At 37.7% G+C, this 15,236-nt stretch overlaps 1 protein-coding gene across 4 annotated transcripts in view; it reads right to left on the bottom strand.

The window, feature by feature from the left end:
• c4bpa.L (complement component 4 binding protein, alpha L homeolog) overlaps positions 1 to 4,275 on the bottom strand; it is a 43,593-nt gene extending 39,318 nt beyond the window's left edge. For 2 of the 4 annotated variants that reach the window (XM_018246567.2, XM_018246569.2), the window contains exon 1: positions 4,097 to 4,274. The gene's annotated coding sequence lies outside the window, so the exon portion shown is untranslated. Of the gene's footprint in view, positions 1 to 1,178; positions 1,198 to 4,096 lie in introns of those variants that run through there. The other 2 variants (XM_041582050.1, XM_041582051.1) reach the window with 2 other exon arrangements.
• Between the last annotated feature and the right edge of the window lie 10,961 nt (positions 4,276 to 15,236).

Genomic DNA, 15,236 nt, shown 5'->3' with positions numbered 1-15,236 from the left:
TTTGTAAAAATGAACAAAATCACAACAAAAATTTTGATCCAAGATATGCGGTGACCTGAATTAACGTTTCAAACTTATTGTAAAACACTGAAAAGCTGTGAAAAGTTTGTTTATTTGCCAGTGCCATAATTACTGCATAAATATTGTAAATAAAAATGTTTGCAAATTAACAAATATGATGATATTCAATTATAAGAATTAATATACCTGAATAAATTAGACCATAATGTAAAAGAAAGTACATGCTTAAAGGGGGAACTCCACAAAAACATAACTTGAACTTTTTGAAAAGTAAACAATTACAAGCAAATTACATCAATTAAAAATTATGCAGACTTTTCATGATTTTTAATGGTTTCTGACAGTTCTCCAAGCCTAGCTCCCTGTTCTTCTGCTGATCTTTCTGACTAATTTGATAAACTGGCTGACTACTACTACTTTGTATCAGCAGCCAGCTGTCCTTAGACTGCATCCTCCAAAGCCCACAATTCTCGGCACATGTGATTTCAATAAGGAATGGAACATCATAGTGCAGTGCATTGTGGGTTATGTAGTTGCATGCTGTCTGTAAGCTGTGGAGAAGTTGTTACAATTTGTAAGATAAGTGTTTAGTCCCTCCTTCCCTGCCAGGATTTCAAATGATGCAGAAAGAGAATATCTGTTAACCAGCTGTATTTCAGCATAGAAAATGGCATTTATTCATACTTTTTGAAGAAACCGGTAACTGTGATGGTTATATAAGGGGTTTCTGTGTTATGTGGGCCTCTTTATCAAATTTTGGTTGGAGGCCGGAGTTCCCCTTTAATTCACTACTAACTTACAAAACCTGGGCAGCAACTGCTGTACATAAAATTTGAATTAATTAAAATATATTAACTTAATTCACATGTTAATACACGAGGGATCTTAAATGAAAGAATAAAGTTATGCAATGCAAATGGCAATTAAATGACTTGATTAAATTAATTTACTCAGAATGTTTAATTGTTAGTAATCGCTAAGCATATATTTTACAATATATTTGGTAAACCCAAAACTTAAAAAAAAAAAAAAATATAAAGAGGATGAGAGGTGATGAACCCCACATATCTTTTCTAAAAAATTATTACCAACTATTTTTCATAGCATAACCGCATGTAAAGTACACTTAAACGTAGAAACAGTGTGAACACACTCACTAGCCCTCCTCTGATAAATAACCTGGTGCACAGTCCTCTGGGGGGAAGGCACTCCCCGGAATCCACTGGAGAGAAACAAAAGGAGGAATCGGCACACAGGAACATAAGCAAACAGGGTTAACCCGTCACGTGTTTATTAACGTCAATTGATGCACAACGTTTTGGGGGCAGGCCCCTTCATCAGGTGATGTTGCAGACTGTCTATACAGCCCTTAAATAGCCTGCTAGGCCCGCCCACCGTGTAGAAAAAAAAACTAACAAAAATTCAATATGTACAAAAAGTCAAAAAAACATACTGTTGTATTCTGCTGTGATTGAAGGGGTCATATCTGAGGATATATATGAATTATTATTACAGAAGGAAGCAAAAATTCCGTACATCTATTTTCTTCCTAAAATTCATAAAACCCTGATAGATCCACCTGGACGCACCATAGTGTCCGATATTTGTTCATGTGGCCTTACAAGGCGATCCTCCCCTCCTTAAATCCTTGTGTTGGTGATACACTTAAACATCAGAAGGAGCAACCTAAAATATATTACTTCCCTGTGGCTACAAAAGGATTCTACCTGGATTAAAAAGCCTGCACACTGTTTGTGTCTTAGAGGGCAGGTTATGCTTAAAGAACAACTGTAATGGAAATGAAAATTTAATAGAAGTGTCTACTGTTCTACAGACAAAAATGTAATTATTTTAAGAAATTAAAAGTCTATGGCCTTCCCGTAATTCATAGCTTTCTGGAGTACAGGTTTCACGAGAGCAAATCCCACACCTGTATAATTAATTTAAAATTCTTGGACCTTTCTGAAATAACGAAGTTAGTCTTCACTGTCCCCCTATACGTATCGGTCTCTCATTGTGCAGAAGTTGGGGTCAGATATTGATTGACAGGTAGGTCTTAGGGTTGCCACCTTTTCCAGAAAAAAATAACGGCCTTCCTATGTATTTATCTTTTTTCCCTATTAATAGCATTGGGATCAACCATCATTTTTACCGGCCAGGTGGCAACCCTAATAGGTCTAATATATCTTTTGGTGGGGGCTCCCTTTCCTAGCAGATGTATTACAGCTAACGCAAATAACCAAATTTTCTCATTTTAAGGAAATGATGCTTGCATTAAATTTTGACAATTTGCAATAAATAAATAAATTACTACTGAATCTCTAAAAAGTTTTTCGTGCCAAACTAGCATTTTACCTATTCTATACAGAACATAAATAAGACACATACGTGAGAAAGTCACAAAATGGGTGGTTGACATGTAAAACACGCCTAGTAGAACTGTTGCTATTATCACTTAATAACCGTAAAATGGGAGTTCACTTTTATGCAGAAGTTTGACTCTGGCACTTAGGTCTGGGGGGGGGGGTGTGTGTATATATATATATATATATATATATATATATATATATATATATATATATATATATATATATATATATATATAATACACAAGTTTCAGTGAGTCATGTGACAGAAATTACATCAGAACTCACCGTTTATAACTGATGACATCAGAACTCACCTTATAAGGATATAATTTACAATAAAAGACATTCATGGCTTGTGTATGTGTATATATATATATATATATATATATATATATATATATATATATATATATATATATACACACACATACACATACATACACACATAGGACCGCCATCAGAAATCGCAGGGCCCCATACGACAAAATTTCCTGGGCCCCCTGGGCTGCACCCACCGCAAGCACCACCTACAGGTCCGCCCCCCCACCCCACAGTTCCGCCCCCCCACCCCACAGTTCCGCCCCCCCACCCCACAGTTCCGCCCCCCCACCACACAGTAGAAAAACAAAAAAAAATATTGGTGGCTAGAGTTTCCACATGTTAATAAAAAATAAAAGATATTGGTGGTCAGGGCCCCCCATTAAAAAACATTGTGGCCAGCCTCCCCCCCATTAGAAATATTGGTGGCCAAAATTGGTGACCAGGGCCCCCCCATTATGAGAAAATTGGTGGCCAGGGCCCCTTAAACATCCATGCTACAGCAACACAAACGTTTTGAAGATAAAAAGGAGGTTTATTGGACTGAACCAACGTTTCAGTTCCTCACAAACGTTTGTGTTGCTGTAACTTCTTGGTGTGCCGTCATCCTGCATTGCATATATATATATATATTACTCTCGTGTCAAATCTCCAGCTTATCACATAAATGTCAACTAAAATGAAGCTATTCGTTAAAGATGACGGTCTGGGATTCATACAGGGGAATGTAATAAAAGTCGCAAAGAGCAAAACAATTCGCACCAATAAGACTAAAAATCCACATCTCGCAATGTAATATTGTTCCTTAAACTGTTATTGCATTGCGAATTTTAATTGCGCATTGCGAATTTTAATTGCGCAGTCATAAGAAGTGCTTGAAGGTGTCGTAATCTTTTGGAGCAAACATAACGACTTTTTCAGTAAGAAGTTTTATTACATTGACTGCGCATTGGCGCAAACTATAAAATTCGCAAACGGTCTTTCACTGTCGGAAGTGGTCGCTAAACAGTTTCCGGGCTCGCAAAAGCTATATTAAATTCGCACAAAGCAAAATTTGTTCGCGCAAAGGCATAACTTTTCGCATTGCGAATTGTTTTTCCGTTAGCGAATTTTTATTACATTCCCCTGTTAGTTCCTTAAACTCATCAGAGTTCTTTTAATTACCTACAAAGCCAGCAGTCACGGGGAAAAAACAAGTCAAAGTGCTTTCGTAATATACGATTAACAGGGGCCGGTGCTCCTTTCTCTTAATTCTAATGGAACTTAACCGGCCATCTCATTGTCACCTAGGTATACCCGGCCGCACCTATGAAAAAGGTTTGGGGAACGTGACAATGCTCGCCGCTAAATACTGTATCCAGACTACAAGGAGAATATTCCGTTCTTACCTGCTCCTCTTGTGATACCAGCTGCTATAAGCACCGAGCTTTCTTTAGTGGTTCCTGGGAATCAGGCGTAATTAAAGGCACTGCGTCACGACACAGGGCGTGTATATGACCGTACCTCTGATAATAGAACTGTTTCTGGTACGTATTATTATTTGGCAATATACCCACGATGTGGCGCCTGTTGCTGGCGGAAATGAGTCATAAATTAACGTAATTGGTAAGGGCAATACAAAAGAAACTGGTGGACAAGGTGTATCAGTGTTTCACCACCTGTTGAATAAACAGCCGCTCCCTGCATCGCTACTCAGCTAGGAGTCTGGCAATGACAATTTCAGAATAAGGGGTCAATGAAATAAATGCAATGCATTTAAACAATGTTCAAAGCGGAATTGATTACTGAAGGAAATGTTCGACCAAAAAGTGTAGCTATTGAATGTACTAAGTAAGATGCGCAGACTAAAGGAAATTAAACGTGAAAGCTGGACTTGAAGGTCAATTTGGAGTAAGAATGTAGTTACTGTAGTAGATATTCTTGGAACTAGTCTATTAACTAAAATTGTCATGCATTTAGAATCCACATAGTGTAGATATGCATTCACCTTTGTAAATAACTCACCAGTATAAGGCAGTGGCCCAGGTGATCCAGGCCCTCAGTTTAGGGGATCTGATTAACCTATGGAGATAAACATATGGAGAGTGTTGGCCACTTTGGGAGACCACAGACAGATCAGGCAAAAAAGTTGAAAAAGTCTTTATTAAATAATCACATAAAACTAAAAGCCTCTAGTCAGATAGACATGAAAAAGTTCTCTATCAGTTTTTGGTCCGAACCATTAAACCTCACCAATAGACTAATATTTTGTACCTGAACTTACCAGTGATGTCATAGAATATTGGGTCCTTACAACTGTCATGGTCCACGTTTCATAACATTCATAAATAATGGGCACAGATTATAAAATTGTAAAGTTAGTGCTTGTATCCCTGACTAGTCTGGCAAGTTTAGTTGCTGGTTTTAAATGGTCATGTCTGGGCTCTATTTTATTTTAGGCTGCTAATTGCTACCATCAAACTCTAAATAGAGAAAAAAATATGAAACAACAATTTGGCTGATTAGCTGCTACTTCTGTATTTCACGTGAATCTGCAGAATTCCCCTAGTCCAGGTTTATTGAGTGTGACTGCATTGACTGTGTAACGGTTGGCACCCTAAATCTAGAAACGATGCAAGCACCCTGGTCTCGGCTTAGGTCTTTTATAGTGTTCAATTTTCGCTCCATTCCGCGCATTGGCGCACCTGCGTCATTACACCAGCGCGTCCACGTCCATATAAACTACGAGACGCGGGCACGCGCCCTAAGAAACCAAGATGACGGCTGAAGAGGAGCGGTGTGGCGGACGTCCCCGCCTCACCACTGGACCATCAGGATGAGTGCTTTTTATTACAGACTGTCAGTAAACTCTCCCACAAAGACTCTCTTCTAGTTCCGCCAAACTTTGCGCAACTACATCAGAAGTTAACTTGTGACAAATACACGTATTGCTCAAAATGCAAAATTACAAAACTGCACAATAGTTCTCCAGCGTTGGGGTATTTCGCTACTTGGCTTTTAGTAAATAGGCAATGTTGCTGAAAATTGTCTATTTAGCGAAAATTTGCCAGAAAAACTCTGCTTAAGAGTGGTGTACCATGTTAGAAGAATATTGTTGGATATAAAAGCCAGTGATGCACTTAGGCATCTAGAAGTGCTACAGATGATAGACGATACAATCTGGGCACTAGCCTTAATATCTTGGATTGAGGAACACAATGGAAGGGGGGAGGGTCATGCATGCAAAATAACTTCACTGATGCAGAGAATGATGAATGATCATTATAAAGTTAAATTGAAATTGAGACTTATACTAATAAGTAATGAATTATAGAAAATTTCAGTTTTCATATCTAATTCTGAGTTGTTGGGGGAGTGGAGTTTAATTTATTTAATGGTAATCAACCATCTGGCAAACTTTTGCCAATGTGGGAATAAGAAATGCATTTTGTAAGATGTATATACAACACAAGTACAGCTCAAGGTTCAAGATAAACATTATGCTTGTGATCTTGTGACAAAAGTAATCCATGAATACATTTGATCAACCTATATATCTAATTACCAGAATGAATTAAGTAAAGTTGCAAATTAAAGTACAGTAGGCAATACTAGTAAGGCAATACTGATACAATCTGAATAAGTACAATTTAGCAGTTAGAATCTGTGCCCTGAAGTAAGGAAATATGTGAGAACTAATTGTTAAAAATTTGACAAATTTTTTTTTTCTTCAGTTTTTCCTGCACTGGAAGGCTGAAAAAAAGTTAATGCAAATACAGTTGGTACTTCCTGAAGAAATAAGAAGAAGAAGAAGAAAAAAAATTGCCTTAATCCTGAACATTTGTTTGTATTTTTTCAATAATTTGTACTGTTTTTTTTTTTTTCATTGGGAGCAACCTAGGGAGCAGGAACAGGTTTAGGCGTTATCACATATATTTTTAGACTGTACCACTGTCGACTTCAGAGACATCTTGAAAACACAGAGTATAGTATGCACTATGCATTATACTGTATATACAGCTGTACTATTGTGTCTATTGTTCAATAATATACAAATGGGTACATAATAGGGAAAATTATGATTTGGAATTCAATTGTTTAGGCTACAGTGCTTCTAATTTAAAGGGATTCTGTCATGATTATTATGAAGTTGTTTTTTATTTCTAAATTGAACTGTTTACACTGTAACACTGTTTACCCTGGTCATGTGCTTTCAGAAAGAGCCAGCACTTTAGGATGGAACTGCTTTCTGGCAGGCTGTTTTTTCTCCTACTCAATGTAACTGAATGTGTTGCAGTGGAACCTGGATTTTACTACTGAGTGCTGTTCTTATATCTACCAGGCAGCTGTTATGGAGCTTCTATCTGGTTACCTTCCCATTGTTCTGTTGTTGGGGGGGGGGAGCAGTACAGCAGTAAAGAGTGACTGAAGTTTATCAGAGCACAAGTCACATGACTGGGGGCAGCTGGGAAACTGACAATATGTCTAGCTCAATGTCAGATTTTAAAATTAGATATAAATAAATCTGTTTGCTCTTTTGAGTGTACAATTCTGTTTTGAGAAAAACATTTTCCCATGACAGTATCCCTTTAAGTCAATAGGAAGGTATTTTCAGAACTAGTTGGCAGTTTGTATAGCACAGAAAATCATGGATCTGTCAGTAGGAAAATTGTGCAGTCCCTGTTGACTGAAGAGGGGATGGTCATTGACAAAAAATCAGAATTTTGAGAAATGTATAGGCAATGTAAGAGTCATATTAAGGGTGCAGAATGGTCATATTTTATCATATTAAACGGGTGTTTCACCTTTAATTAACTTTTAGTATACTATAGAATGACCACTAAACAACTTTTCAATTGGTCTTCATTATGTAAGTTTGTATGTATACTTTTATTTGTATAGCACTCCTTGAGGGCAAAGCACTGTACAGCAAAACAATAAATTAGTAGTAACAAACAAGGGGTCATTCAAATAAAGTAAAATAAAGTAACAAGTGCATTATTAGAAATACAATTCACATAAATATAAAATATAATTACAATACAGATTAAGTGCCCAGTGACAAGGAGACAAAGGGGCAAATTTACTAAAGGGCGATTTACTAACAGGTGCTGGTGTAAACTCACTAGCGAAGTGGCCCCAGACTTGCCTTTGCCACCTCAGACCAGGTGAAGTGCAATAGAGTAGATAGGAGTTTCTTCTAAAAAAGTTTAGATTTTATTAAAGTCCCAAAAAACGCGGGCGTCTTTTACTTTTTAAAGGGTGATAGGCTGAAAAAAAACGTAAAATCCTTTTAGGGTACCCTCCTTCCCCATTACCAGCTACGTTTCTGGCGAAGGAGCCGCTGAGGTGGCTCCTGCCATGCCACCTCCCGCACCGACTTACCTGTCGGGAGGGGAGGCAGGAGCATGATTGCGGAGAGCGCAATTGCGCTCTCTCGCAATAGCGCAGCCGAATTTCCGGTTTAAAAACCGGAAATTCGGCTCTTTAAGGTGCAGGAGCGGCTTTTTGCCGCCCCTGGAATCCTGTCTGGCGCTGCCGCCTGAGGCGATCGGCTCAGCTCGCCTCATTGGCGGAGCGCCCCTGCCCCTTACATTTACTAATATATGGCAACTATACAGTTGCCACATGTGTAGGGCAATAGAACAACTTTATTTTATTTTAGAAAGGATTCCTTTGCAGCATATACGTCTATTGTATTTGAACTTGGCGCTGTATGCAAATTAGGCATCACTAGCGTAACTTCGCTTTGCTTGACGAATTAACGCTAGTGCAACTTCGCTACCTTTCGCCTCCCTGAGCTCAACTTCAGATTTTAGTGAATTAGTGGTGCCCTTGCGAAACTTCACCTGGAAAAAGTGCGGCGGAGGCGTCGCTAGCGCATTTTCGTTGCTTAGTGAATTTGCCCCTAAAAGATGGAGGACCCTACCCCGTAGGGCTTACAGTCTAAATGGAGTAACATACAGACACAATTCAGAGGGGTATTAAGTGCTGCAGGTTACAGTTTGTTACACTGTCATATAAGTGCCAGTTTCCAGTTCAGGTGTTATCTAAGTGCTCCCAGAGGTAGTCTTTGAGTTTCGTTTTAAAAACACTGAAGGAGTTTTTATTCATTTTTTTATTCATATTAATTTGTTTTTCATTATTTATTCTATATCGTTTTTGAATTATTTGCTTTCTTCTTCTGACCCTTTCCAGCTTTTAAATGGGGGTGACTGACAACCCCTTTAAGGAGAATTAACTTTCTTTGATATTTTAAGGGGTTGTTCATCTTTAAGGTAACTTTTAGTACGTTATAGTATGGCCAATTCTAAGCAACTTTTCAAATGGTTTTAATTATCGATTTTCTTAAAGTTATTTGTCTTTTTCTTCTGACTCTTTGCAGCTTTTAAATGGGCGTCACTGACCCCATCTAAAAAGCAAATGCTCTGTAAGGCTACAAATGTATTGTTAATGCTACTTTTTATTACTAATCTTTCTATTAAGGTCCGCTCCTATTCATATTCCAGTCTCTTACTTAAATCAATACATGGTTGCTAGGGTTATTTGGACTCTAGCTACCAGATTATCTAAATTTTGGAGTTGAAAAGCTACAGAATGCATTTTCATGGAAAAATACACTCTGGGGCAGAGTTATCAAGGGTCGAATTTAGAAGTTAAAAAACTTCGAAATTCGACCATGGAATTGGCCAAATTTGATAGTTGAACTTTTCTTTTTGAATTTTTTGGCTGTTTTTGGTCGAACTAAAACCGTTCGATCATTCGTAGAAATCGTTCTAATCGTTCGATCAAACGATTATAATTTAATCGTACGATCAAACAATTTTCAAAAAAAATACTTTGACTTTTTAAAACTTAGCCAAATTTAGGCTTATTCGATGGTCGTAGTACCCAAAAAAAAACTTCGAAATTCTAAGTATTTTCATTCGAAAATTCACTTTGACCCTTAGTAAATGTGACCCTCTGTGTACAGCATAGGACCACAGTTCTGGAGTCCTACTCGCAGCCGCCTAAACCACCCCTTCACCTGTGTGTATCTGTAAGGGAGAGTGGCAGAGTAGCTATCGGGCAAGTAGCGTCAAGTCTGGGCCAGTAGGGCTGGGGCCCATCGAGTTTTCCCCAGTATCCCACAAACCCAGTCCAACCCTTTCTGTTCATTGGCACCCAGGCCGATGCTCTGCCTGCAGCTGCAGAAATAAGACAGAGCAGATGTGAGTGGTCTGGATGTTTCTCTGGTCTGACTGTAGCCTAACTCTGCTAATTGAAAAATGGCATTTAATTGCAGGGTCTCTAATTCTTTTTCTTTACTATGCTATTGGGATTTATGAAGGGATACAAACAGTACAGCACAGTACAGGTATATCTGCATTTGGTATGGTTAATATGGTATGAATAATAATTCTTGTTGACAAGCACTTAAAATATGTAAACCATTTGTGCTTCATAATGTCTGGATTGAAAAAATATTAACTTATTAAAACCAAGTGAAGGTTCAGAGTACATTACTAGGTGTGTTATATAATCAGGTCCAAAGTGTGCGGATATGAGTCACAAAAGGCAAGTGTGGAACTTCTGTTATATTATTCAGGCTAATATAATATTGATTTCCTTCCTTCTTAGCTATAAGCAATTTTGAAGTTAAATAATAGAGTTCAATAACCTTTCCATCAGTGTATGATGCCAACTACTGGAGATGTCACACTATCATGATATGAGTTACTTAGGTGGCTCCGTGGTTTATATGCCTGTGTGCCCCTACTACTTGCACGAACACAGTTGCATTTAGAGGGACTCATTTCTGAGAGGGGGTGGTAAAAATAAACGTCATTGTTTCAGAAGCAGTACAGAATTTTTAATTGATTATGTTTAGAAACTTTTGTATTATGACGAGTTGAAGTTCATGTTACATTTATAAATGAGGATAGGCAACTGAATATTGCAATTTGCATTGCTGTGCAGTGTTTACTGTCTGGACTGAATTTTGACCTTATTGTAAACTTTGTGTTCAATTCAAACAATTTAACGAATTTACTTCGATCACAGGATGTCCAAATTCTGTGAAAAATACTTTGACTTCGATATTCAAAGTCAAAGTACCGTATATACTCGAGTATAAGCCGACCCGAGTATAAGCCGAGGTACCTAATTTTAACTACGAAAACTGGGAAAACTTATTGACTCTAGTATAAGCCTAGACACAACTACAGCCCTGTCTCCCAGCAGCGCACATTCTGCCAAAGCAACCCCCCAGCGATCAACCGGACTTCTTTGCAAAGTTGATGGTGACAGAGAATTGGCAAACGGATTACTGTGTGCATTGTCCCACTGTCCCACTACCATGTGCAGAGGGTGCTGTTTGATATTGCCATCACTGTTAATCTTTCGTATAACCAACAGATGGCGCTGTATGATATTGCCATCACTGTTAATCTTTTCGTATAACCAACAGAGGGTGCTGTGTGATATTGCAGTCACTGTTATTCTTTCATATAACCAACAGATGGCGCTGTGTGATATTGCAGTCACTGTTAATCTTTCATATAACCAACAGAGGGCGCTGTGTGATATTGCAGTCACTGTTAATCTTTCATATAACCAACAGAGGGCGCTGTGTGATATTGCAGTCACTGTTAATCTTTCATATAACCAACAGAGGGCACTGTGTGATATTGCATTCACTGTTAATCTTTCATATAACCAACAGAGGGCGCTGTGTGATATTGCAGTCACTGTTAATCTTTCATATAACCAACAGAGGGCGCTGTGATATTGCAGTCACTGTTATTCTTTCATACAACCAACAGATGGCGCTGTGTGATATTGCAGTCACTGTTAATCTTTCATATAACCAACAGAGGGCGCTGTGATATTGCAGTCACTTTTATTCTTTCATACAACCAACAGATGGCGCTGTGTGATATTGCAGTCACTGTTATTCTTTCATACAACCAACAGATGGCGCTGTGTGATATTGCAGTCACTGTTATTCTTTCATATAACCAACAGAGGGTGCTGTGTGATATTGCAGTCACTGTTATTCTTTCATACAACCAACAGATGGCGCTGTGTGATATTGCAGTCACTGCTTTTCTTTCATACAACCAACAGATGGCGCTGTGTGATATTGCAGTCACTGTTATTCTTTCATATAACCAACAGAGGGCATTGTGGGATATTGCAGTCTCTCCCCAAGTGTACTGTTGGTATAGGAATGATTAAAAGTGACTGCAATCTCAGTTACTCGGGTCGGGTACCGCTGACCCGAGTATAAGCCGAGGTAGACTTTTTCAGCACATTTTGGATGCTGAAAAACTCGGCTTATACACGGGTATATATATATTTCAATTCGATGGTTGAATTTCGAAGTATTTTACACATTGAAATTCGACCCTTGATAAATCTGCCCCTATGTGTCAATTATTGTGAATTGGGCAAATTATTACTGCACTGCACAACTACACAATAGTAGGGATATAAAAATGAATGTCTTCAAAATAATTTCTGTATCCAAAACAGCTGCACCTTACATCAGCCAACAGGCCTGTTCTGGAAGAGTCTAGCTAATATTTTACCCCATCACCCTGCTGGGCCCCCAGCAACCTCCCCTTCACCCCACTGCCCCCCCCCACTGCTCTCCTCATCACCCTACTAAACTGTCCTCCCCACCATCCTGCTGGTTGCCCCACAGCTCTCCCCATTACCCTTCTGGGCCCCTGCAGATGGCCACACGTCCATTTTTAATTTTTTACAGGAGACAGAGTGATGCAAAGAGCACGGGAGAGTTGAGAAAGAAGCAATGTTGGTGGAATTTTGCTTGTGGATGAGTGGGTAAGGTAATACTTTCAATTAATTTTCTGCAGTGATCTTACTGGCTTGTCTGGTCTGAATATGATTTTTACTGACATGTCTGTAATGAATATGCTCATTGTCCATTTCTTACTGGCATGTTTGGGGTTAATATGCCCATTGTCCATTTTTTATATGCATGTCTATTGTCCATTTCTGTAGTGATCTTATTTCCATGTCTGGGTTATTAATCTTCTGCAAATGCTTTCCCACTGGCAATAAAATAAATCGCCAGTGGGAAACATAGGCAGTGTTTTGTTTTTCCAATTCACCTGAAGTTTACTTGCTGACTGTCAAAGTAACTGTTAAACTTATTTATGTGTGTGTTTAATAATTAACTTCCTCTTTTACTTACTCCTCTTCTGTAAAACAGGGTCAGTAATCTCAAGAAACAGAAAATCTTTATATTTGATCTTTTTTATCCTTCTCTCAATGGTCTATAAGTAGGTTAAGAACTACATACCAGTTAGCAATATAAAAGGGGCATGTTATAGATGAACCAGTTCTCAGCAACTTTTCATTTGATATTGATTTTGTATTTATTATTTTTCTTGCCATTTTGCTTTTTCAGTGTTTGCAACTAAATATGTTATCTGGCAGATGCTACCGAAAAATATATTGCATCTTAGGATATAGTTTTATAGTTTCTCTTATTTTACTGTTTAGCTTGCTATCTATGCCCTCTCATATATCTTTCATTCTGACCTCTATACTGTTTTACTGGTTGCTATAATAATTAAGCATTAGGAATCAGACATCAGTCTAAATTCCAAGCCTGAGAACTGCATGACCAAATCTTTTAAGAACCACAAAGAAACAATCGTTTTAAAAATGTGTTGGAATACTACTCCATGCTAAATTTAATGTTCAGGTTAATTACCCCTTAAAATGCCAAACGGAATAATAATAATACATTTACAACAAAACAAAAATAAAGGAAAACAATGTGGAGTGTAAGGAGAAATATACAAATCACATTCTGTGCATCAGCTAGGGAGATATACTTCATTAACCTAATGTAATCTTTGTTAGTCCTTGCCAGTTAGACTTGGAAATGTCAAACAAGGAAAAAAGTGAACAATATTTAACACTAGAATAAATTCACCAGACACGAATTTGCGACAAATTTCTGAGTTTCATTTGCGAAACTGTCGTGACAATTCACCTGCGAAAAATCTGCCATGTCAAAAAAAAAATTGTTGCGCGTCAAAATTTGCACGCACAAAAAAATTGTCGCATGTCAAAATTATTCGTACATTCATTGACTTTAATGCATTTGGACCAAATAGTCTTGCATATAAAAATTGTCATTTGTGTCAAAATTGACGTGCGTCAAAATTATTTTGACGCCCATTGACTTGAATGGATTTCGATAATTTTTTGCCGTTTTGCGAATTTTGCTAATTTTTCTGCAAACCAAAATGGCACAGATTCACCCATCACTATTTAGCACCTATTTCCAACAAAGTGATGATGTTTTATATTCACAGAATGCTGCACCCTACATAGCAATACTTCAAGTATGTAGAAATTGTGACACATTGTTTTATTGATTTTATGACTTTACATTAATAAGCTTATTATGAAATTTGAACTCATGCAGGGTAAGGTAACAAACGTCACAAGCTTTTAACCAGGTGTCGTATACCATAACAACCAAATATTTGAAACAGGTTTAAAGGAATAGTTCAGTATGAAAATAAAAACTGTAAATAGATAAATAAAAAATGTTTCTAATATAGTTAGTTAGCCAAAAATGTAATCTATAAAGGCTGGAGTGATTGAATGTCAAACATAACAGCCAGAACACTATTTCCTGCTTTTCAGCTGTATAAGTTATAGTTAGTCAGCGACTTGAAGGGGGGGTTACTGCCTGGTAACCAGGGTAACCAGTCAGTGTAAACCAAGACAGCTGAAAAGTAGTGTTCTGGCTATTATGTTACACATCCAGTCACAAAATCAAACCATGTTACAAGTTTTTGCTCAGGTTTCCACTTTGTGTATTACAATAATTAGGGGGTTATTTATCAAAAGTTGAGCTTTGTGGGGTTTTTTATACCTTGAATGAACTCAGAACTTGAATATTTTCCAAAATAAGAAAAAACTCAAATGGAAAAAACTCAAATCAGTAAATTCAGGGACAAGAACCAAAAACCTCAAATTAATCTAGTTTTCTGTGGAAAAGTCTTGATTCACTCGAATTGAAAAATTGAACAGCATGAAGGCTATTAACATCTTCTCATCCTCTAAAATAGAAACAACAGTATTAATATTAATAAATAGTAATAATAATAAGGAATCCAACAGTCACCCATCCTGATAATATATTTTTATATGACCACATTTATATGAGAACAGCCTATTCCAATGATGGAGAAATGGTTATGTGTCAGAGTGTACGAATAATAAAGTCTAATAACAAATGCCCCTATAATTCTGACGCTGCAATAACCACATGCCCAAGGCAGGAAAGGTGAAGGGATGGGTGATGTTCCCCATTTATTATTTCTCTTATTAATGACACCCAGTGATGAGATTTCACTTTGTAAGTTACTGACAGAATTCAGAGTGTCAGCAGATACTAGATGAGGCCCCTTTGTACAGAAGTGCTTTCTTCATTTGCTGAGTTCCTCCCTGTGTCTGCTTTTAACAGATAAAGAACTGCAAGGCTGAGGGACAGTTATAAGCGGGAAACTATTTTCA

This window comes from Xenopus laevis, chromosome 2L (assembly GCF_017654675.1).
Source record: "Xenopus laevis strain J_2021 chromosome 2L, Xenopus_laevis_v10.1, whole genome shotgun sequence".
In the NCBI taxonomy this organism is placed as follows: Eukaryota; Metazoa; Chordata; class Amphibia; order Anura; family Pipidae; genus Xenopus; species Xenopus laevis.
This window is presented reverse-complemented; position numbering and strand designations above follow the sequence as displayed.